The sequence below is a fragment of the Elephantulus edwardii genome, unplaced genomic scaffold, assembly GCF_000299155.1.
Source record: "Elephantulus edwardii isolate Elephantulus edwardi_28Jun2011 unplaced genomic scaffold, EleEdw1.0 scaffold00089, whole genome shotgun sequence".
In the NCBI taxonomy this organism is placed as follows: Eukaryota; Metazoa; Chordata; class Mammalia; order Macroscelidea; family Macroscelididae; genus Elephantulus; species Elephantulus edwardii.
This window is the reverse complement of record NW_006399839.1, coordinates 11405377-11414352: the sequence shown is the minus strand read 5'-3', so window position 1 is coordinate 11414352 and position 8976 is coordinate 11405377. Positions and strand designations below refer to the sequence as shown.

Genomic DNA, 8976 nt, shown 5'->3' with positions numbered 1-8976 from the left:
AGCGGCTCCAGGGCGTCCCAGGCTGGGATGGGAGGAGGCTCTGGTGGCGCAGTGGTTGAGAAGTTGCACTTTCAACCTAAAGGCAGACAATCTGCATCCACCAGCTCCAGCAGCTGTGGCAGAAAGATGGGCAGTCTCCTCCTGCATAAAGTGCAGCCCCTGAAAACTTGCTGGACGCTCAGCTAGACGTCAGTTCCCACTGGAGGGCACATAACAGCAATCTTTTTTTTTCCATAATGTTTTAAATTTATTTATTATTATTATTATACTAGTTTATTTACAACATTTGAATGCATTGTTTTCCAGAACAGATTCTTCCACTTTCCTTCACTCCCTCACCCATCAAATTACACGACTCCATCATTTATTCCCTCTGAACATCCTCATCCCTGTTTCCACCCTCCCCTCGCCTTGGATCCTTATACTCATTCCACATTAACAGTTTTATACAATATTTGTCCTTGGAGGACTGAGTTAGTTCACTCAGCATAATTCTCTCCAGTCCCTCCCAAGGTGGGTAGTAATTTACAAAATCATCGCTCCCGCGAGCTCAACAGTATTCCATCGTGTGAATGTACTGTAACTTCTCAATCCGTTCGTTTGTGGTTGGACATCTGGGCTGAAATAACCATCTTTACTGAAGCAAACTGTACTGCCTTTCTCACACAGAGGGGCCAGTGGGTTTGAACTGCCAAAAGGGCTCTCAATCAGCAGCTGCACATTTAACTACTCAGTCACCAGCTTCCCCTAGGTGATTCTTTAAGACCTAATTGTTTTCACAAAATTTAAACTTTTGGGGAGCCCTAGGGAGCTCTGGTGGCCTAGTGGTAAGATGGTGCACTGTAATCCCGAAGGCACGAGGCTTGAATTCACCCGCTGCTCCATGGGAGAAAGATGAGCAGGACGGGCAATCTTCTCTTGTTCAATTAACTGCCTCTAAACCCCCCCCGGGGGTCAGCGTCAGCCATGGGTCAGTTCCAGCTTGATGGGACTCAACAAAGGCAGTGTCTCCATGGTTAAATACTTGACTGCTAACTGAAAGGTTATGAGTTCAAACACACCAAAGGCTTCACAGGGGAAAAGATCTGGAGATCTCCACCCCTAAAGATTGCTCCTGTTAGATGGCACCTTGCCAGTCCTGAATCACGGAGATCGTGCATACAACAGCATGAAATACGACCTCCTGCACCGTCCTCACAACCACTGCCATCAGCACCCACTGGCGTCAAGACATGATTTCGAGTGCTTGCCTCTTTCCTGCTTTATCAATGTCTAGGCTATCTAGTGCTGCTGGAACCAAAACACCATAGTGGCTTTCACAAATAATTATTTTTTCACAGTTTAGGAGGTTTAGAGTTCAAATTCGGGGTGCCAGCTGCTGGGAGGGGAACTTTCTGTCTCTGTCAGCTCTGGACCAAAATTCTTGTCTCCTTTTACTGTGTATGTTTCTGTATCTGGACTGATTTCTGTGGGATGCTCTCATTGGCATTAATCTCTGGTTGTCTGTCTGTCTGTAATGGTATTGCCCAAGAAACTTCCTATATTTCTTGTAAGGTTGTTGTTGTGTGCTGCTGACTCATCTATGACTCACAGTGATGCTATGAACAATAGCTCTGAACCCTGCCCTAACCTGAGCCAATCTCATGTCTCTGACAAACCTTATCCCATTGCCACAGTCACGGTGTCAATCCATCTCATCCAGGGTCTTTCTCTCCTGTGCTGTCCCCTTCTTGTTTCCAAGCATGATGTCCTTCTCTAAGAACTAGTTCCACCTGGCCACATGCCCAACATATGTTAAGATGTAGTTTCAAAGCCCTAGCCTGCAAGGAGCAACCTGGTTTCAGGACAGACCTGTTTGTTCTCTTGGCAGTCCACAATCTGTTCAATGCTCTTCTGCAGTACCACAACTCAAAGACATCAATTCTTTTCTGTCATCTTTACTCACTGTCCAGCTCTCTGATGCACAGCAAGTAACTGCAAAGTCCGTGGCCTGGATCAGGTGCACCTTAGTCTCTAGACTGTCATCATTGCTCTTCAGCACTCTGAAGAGGTCCCAGACAGCAGATTTTTCCCAATGTAACGTCTTCTGATTTCCTGACTGCTGGTGCGAAGACTGCTGATTGTGGATTTGAGCAAGAAGAAACTGTTAACAATCTCAATCTCTTCTCAATCTATCATGCTTCTCAATTAGCCTGGTGGTGAGAATCTTTGTTTTCTTGATGTTGAGCTTCAATCCATATTGAACACTGCAGTCCTCAGTTTTAGCAAGCAAGGTTGTGTCACCTGAATAGCACCTTGTTTTTATAAATTCCATTTTGTTGATATGTGCTGTCAAGTGTGAAATGACGCATAGCTGATCCTCTAGTGTGTTTTCAGAGGTTGTAAATTGTACAGGAGATTGCCCATCTTTCTCCTGCAGAGTAGCTGGTGGATTCGAACTGCCTGCCTTTGGGTTGGCAAAGTAACTCCTTGTCACTAAGCCACCAAAGCTCCCTTAATCTGTTAATCTGAAAATGTCCTGTTTTTGCGGTCACATTTGAGGTGGAGTTTTGCTAGGTATGTAATTCTTGGTTGGCAGATTTTCCCCCCTTCAGAGTTTATCATGTCTTCCCATTGCCATCTCGCCTGCAAGGTTTCTGTACTGAATTTCCTTTGAAAACTGTTTCCCCTTCTCCAAGAATTTGTCTTTAGTCCTAGAAAGTTTGATTATAATGTATCTCAGTGGTGTTCTTTTGGGTAAATCCCATTTCAGATCCATTTACCTTCTTGAACTGACATCTTCTCATCTTTCAAGATATTTTAAAACAACAACTCAGAAGCTTTCTTCCAACAATCTTCACTATCTTCTCTGAGTCTTCCCCACCCTCTTCCCACTTTGGCATCCCAAGCACATGGATCTTACTCCTCTTGGCGAAGTCCCACATAATTCTGTGATCTTCCTCATTCTTTTCTCATCTACACTCTTGCTAATTCTGTGTCTCATTTAGGTAGTTCTACTCTCTTCTCCTTCAAATTCATTATCATATTTCTGAAATTGTGCATTAATATTCTGGATGTATGTTCACTGGTTTTGCATGGTCTCTAGTTTCCACTAACTTTTTAAATTTTTTCTTGTTTCCCCCCCCCCTCAATTTTTGCCTGTGTTTTCCTTAATTCTATCTTTGGTGTCCTTGAACTTTATCACAATAAACTGAAGGCATCTAAATATGACGCTTTTGAACCCCTTACCAGGCAATTCCATTAGTATTTCTTCTACTGAATGATTCTTCTGGCCCTGTATTTGGTCACTTGGCTTGACATACCTGGTCCTAGTTTATGTCTCATTTGAAGTTATCTGTTAGGTTTTATCATGGTCTCTGAGACACTGTGGTGTTGTATGTGCTTCATTCTGTCCTGACACATCCATCTGAGAAGGGAGGATGTGCAACCCAGCTAACTGGCTTGGGGGCACTCAGGCTCTTACCTCCTGACTCCTGTGGGGGTGACAGGATGCGAGTGTGTACACAGTTCTATCTGCTGTTCGTGTAAAGCCGTTTTAGGCAGGATGGACTGTCAGTGAGGTGGTGTATAAGCAGGTGTTTAGTACTTGTCTAGGGGGTGGATCTACAGGTTGGGAAGTATAGGTGAGATTTTTTTAATTAAAAAAGCCCCCAAATAAAAACTAGGCAGGGTTACTAACCAACTGAAGCACATAATAAAAAACCAACAGTACTAAAAGCAGACGTCCAAGGTGTAGTGAATGTATTGCTGAAAAACAAAGCTCCAGGAATTGGTCGAGCACAATCTGGGATGTTTCAACCAAGAGATGCTACAATGGATGTACTCACTCGTCTATGCCAAGAAGTCTGGAAGGCAGTTATGTGGACAACTGCATGGAAGAGATCCATAGTCACGCTCATTGCAAAGAATGGCAATCACTCAACAGAATGTGAAAATTATCACACAAAAACATTAATATCACATGTGTGTAAAATTACGCTGAAGATAAATGTAAAAGTAATTGCAGCCGTCCATCAGCAGGGAACTATCAGAAATTCATCTGGATTCAGGGGAGGATATGGAATGAGGGGTATCATTGCTGATGACATATAGATCTTGGCTGAAAGCAAACAATGCAAGAAATATGTTCACCCGTGTTTTAGTGACTACTCAAAAGTGTTCAACCACGTGGATTGTAAAAAAAAAAAACTAGAGGTGACTTTGTGAAGAACGGGAATTGTAGAACACTTAATTTTGCTTTTGTGGAAACTATAAACAGATTAAGAGGTTGTTGTTCAAACAGAAGATACAGATTCTGTAAGTAATAAAATAGAGATGTGGCCTTTCACCATACTTACTTCAATCTTTGCTAAGCAAATCATTTGAGAAAGTTGACTCTCCAAAGAAGAATGTAGTATCAGGATTGAAACAAGGCTCACTAACAGTCTACAATATAGAGATAACACAACCTTGCTTGCTGAAATTGAAGAGCTGAATTACTAACTGATGAAGATCAAAGATGGTGACAATCAGTAGAGATTACCTGCTAACATTAAAAAAAGATATTCATACCAGGACCAATAAGCAACATCATCATAGTAGAGAAAAGACTAAAGTTGTCAAATACTTCATTTTACATGGACCCACAGCCAATTTGCCTGGCAGCATGACAGAGAAATCCAAGGACATACTGCACTGGGCAAATGCTCTACGACCTCTTTAAGGTATTAGAGATCAAAGAGGTCGCCTTGAGGACTAAGGTGCACTGAGCAAGCCAAGGTATTCTCAATCACCTCATGTGTATGAGAAAGGTGAATAAAGAATGGCAAAGAAGAACTGATGCACTTGAATTACAGTATTGGTGAGAATATCGAATATATACCACAGACTGCAAAGAAGCAGGGTTCTGTTATCTGCCTAACACAGGCTGTTGATAAGTTTTCTGCCAGTCCTAATGCCACATTCACATAGTCCAGGTTCTCAAATTATCTGATAAGCACACAGGCTGAATAGGTATGGAAAAGGAGACGCCCCAGAAACACATCTTTTCTGATTTTCAGCCATGCATTATTTCCTTGTTCTGTCTGAACAACTGTCTTTTAGTCTCATGTACAGGCTTCCCAGGAGCACAATGACATGTTCTAAGATACCCGTTCTTCTCAATGTTATCCATGATTTGTTTAATCCGCACAATCAATAAAACAAGTAAGTATCTTTCTGACATTCTTTTATTTGAGGCAAGATTAGCTCACATCAGCAATGATATCCCTCATGCCACAGCCTTTTTTGAAATCCAGCTTGAATTTCTGGTAGTTCATTGTCAATGTGTTGCTATTCCAATCTTTTTTAAAGAATCTGCTGCAAGATTTTACTTGCATATAAAATTAGTGATATTGTCTGATCATTTCTGCACTTGTTGAACATTTATTTTTTAGAAGAAGAGTTGAAGCATTTGATAAAGAAGATCAAGGACTACACAAGACAGGTTACATTTCAGCATCAAGAGAAGAAAAATCTTCAGCACTGGACCAAGCGACAACATCATTATGGATGGAGAAAGCACTGAAGTAGTCAATGATTTCTACTTACTTGGATCACAATCGATATTCAGCACAACAGCAGTCAATAAATCGAAAGGCAAAAGTGCAACAATGAATGAATGAAAATCCAAAATCTCTGTAAATGTTCATTAATAAAATAAAATTTAAAAAAATCAAAAGGCATGTGGCCTTGGGAAAATGTGCTATCAAGGATCTCTCTGCAGTGCTGAAGAGCAAAGATTTCAGTTTCAAGACCAAGAGATGAGCCACGTTTTTGCCAATTACTTCCTAGGCATCTGGAAGTTGACGAATAAATGAATAAAGAAAGCCAAAGAATCATCGATGCCACTGAATCATGGTGTTGGTGAAGACTATTGGCATATTAGGTACTCAGGAACTGCCAAAAGAACTAGCCCGTCCTTCCCCTCCCCCAACCTGTATGTGAGGACGAGACATCATGCTGGCAAAGGTACACGGTCGTTGAAAGAGAGGAAGACTATCAACTAGATGGACTGACATCATGACAACAGACTTGAGCATGACACACAGATGGTGAAGACGGCATATAATAAGGTTCAGAGCTGTTATTATTCAGAGTTGCTGTGAGCTGTAGTTGACTCAATCAACACCTAACAACAATACCACCAATCATGAATGAGAGTTGAGAAGACTCAACAAATCTGTCTTTGAAGAAGTACAACCAGAATGCTCCTTGGAAGCTGATGGGAACATTCGAGTCACATGCTGTGGACATGCTACCAGGAGAGACAAGTCCCTGGAGCATGATGCATCACGTATCATGTCTGACAAAGCAGAGCAATAGGAAGCAAAAAAAAGACCTTCCAACCAATGTGAACCAATGTAACCGCTGCACTACTGGGTTCACAGCGGGAGCAGTGAGCACGGAGCAGGACCAGGGGACAAACTATTCTACAGAGGGTCACTGTAGCAGTAAGAGCACACTCAGCCAATAGAGTTGAAGGGACATTTGAATTTAGTACAACACTTTATAAATTAAATATAAGTATAAAAGGTTAACAGCAATATGGAAAGATTTATGAACACTCTCTAGTCCCTATTACCTTACAAAACAGAATGTGATTTCTCTGTTAACTGTTAATAATCTGCATATCCAATTGTGGATGGTAAGTTTTTTTGGTTTTTTTTTGGGGGGGGGTTTCCAGAACTAAACTAACCCCAAATGTGTTTATTTAATATATTCATCATAAAGGTTCAAACAGAGGCTTAATTATAAAAAAACAAATAAAACAGAAAGGACGCCACAGCTTCAGATACAGAGTCTTAGACAGAAATCAAGGAGGACAGATAACTAAGGAGAAAAAGATGACACCACACAAGGACAGAGGCCAGACAGAGCAGGTCAGGGCTCCTGGCTGGTGACTTGCTTCGCGTAGCTTTCCCGTAGATACTTCTTAAAGGCAGTGGGGCTTTTCCAGAGTTCAGCAGCGTGTGTGTTCAAAGGGCTGTCGATGTGGGTTCTCCTAGCAGGCTCTGGATGGAGAGGAGGATGGTTCTGACGTCATACAGGGCAGACCACTTGTCCTTCAGGATGTCTAGGCAGATGTTACCCTGAGTGTCCACGTTGGGATGGTAGCAGGGAGTGAGGAACTTCACCGTGGGCGCGTTGTAAGGGTAGCCGCTAGGGAACTCTAGGAAGAGCTTATCCCTCAGGTCTTCATATACTGTGTCAGCTCCATGGATGGTCCCGACCCATTTGAAAAGGTTCTCGGAGTCATGAATGGCAGAAATCCCTTTGTCACCAGACATCATGAGGGTCTTCAGCTCCTGAAGCCCACGGAGCCCCAGGCAGCGTCCCCGCTAGGTTCAGACCCTTTCCAGGAGGCAACAACGCTGGCTGTGGCTGGGTCACGGTTCTGCGAGGCCATCTGGTCAGCAGAAAGACAACATGACTTGGAAGACACGAGAGCAACTGCAGGGCAGTGGGGATGGCGAGTTTTGTTGGAATCTTCTGTGGAGGGCAGAAATGTCTTTAATGAAGACCTGGATATGCCCGAAGGAACTCAACTGATAGCTAATATAAAAGACGAGTGAAAGGAGAAGCCTTTTTAGCTACTACAGCTAGCTTGTTTTTATTAGGATAAGAACGCTTTGTATTAACTTTTCATTGTTTTTAACCTCAGGTGTTTGCACAGGGACTTTAGCTCAGTACTATTTTTAAATCTAAAGCCTTTCTTCAATTTTTCCAATGAGTATTTATACTCATAGCCTCTATAATACTAAATAATAACAAACAGCAGGGAACTGACAAGCTAATGCTGCATCCACTCCGGCAAATGAGGCTGTAACATCTGGACCCAAATGCATTAGCGGACGCACTGGCATTTAGGGAAAATTCTGCTTCTCAAATGACTCTGCATCCAATCTCAAGAGATTTATTAAATTTGTAGCAATCATGCGTGTGTGCTTCAAGGGACAACAATGATCTCAAGTACAGAAACACTACTAATATAGTCAATACTAAGTGAAAACTTTTATCATTCTCAAATAACCTGACGCCCCCAAATCCAAACTCAAAGTTCACCTTTTAGTTAACTGGAACAGGTTTGTGAGCTGGACTCCTGAGCTGCTTGGAATATTTGCAAAAGGTGTGTTTCCCACCGCAACATTCCTCCTTCTGCCCATACAGAGCTTCCTGCTGTAAATTAATTTTTCATTTTTAAATAAATTTTTTAAAAGTAAATGTAAAAATCAGAGAGATAAAAGATAGGGTGGAGTGCTTTTATTTGGAAATATAAAAGACTTAACAGAGTCAAAACAAATTTGAGAAGGAAAACAAAGTTGTTTTTGAGATTTACCTCAAGTTGCAGGAATGAACATGATTCTGGCATATGGACAAACAGATCAATGAACAGATTAAAGAAATAGAGTCCAAAATACATGGTCAGCTGCTTTTCAACCAAGTACTAAGGTAACTGATGGGGGAAGGATATATTGTGGATTGAATATGCACCCCCAATTATGTGTCAACATGGCTGGGCCACGATTCTCAGAGATTGGCAGGAATGTAATGATCCTACATAATGTAGTCAAGCCAATCCATTGTAATGGGATTAGGGTAAAATGTAACATCCTTAATCAAGTCACAGCTCTGAATCACCTTACAAGATGTAAAAGGACAAGGACAAACCCGTGAGCAGGATCTCTGTATCATCAAAAAAGAGCAGCTGAAAGCAGAGTCTGGGTTTGTTTATTTTATTTTATTATTTTGTGTGTGTACAGTCAAACTGGATCTGACTTGTACAGGAGGAGACTGCCCCTCCTTGTCCAGCAAAGCATTTGGTGGATTCGAACCATGTACCTCTGGGATTGCAGTGCAGCCTCTTGTCATAGGCCACAAGAGCTTCCTAGAGAGCAGAGCATATTCTTTGAAGCCAGAGGCTCTGTGCTGTGAGCCCAGTAGACTCACACTCAGACA

The 8976-nt window shown here is 42.0% G+C and overlaps 1 pseudogene; it reads right to left on the bottom strand.

Annotated features, from left to right (window-relative positions):
• Positions 1–6900: 6900 nt before the first annotated feature.
• Positions 6901–7426, bottom strand: LOC102846412 (annotated as a pseudogene).
• Positions 7427–8976: the final 1550 nt, after the last annotated feature.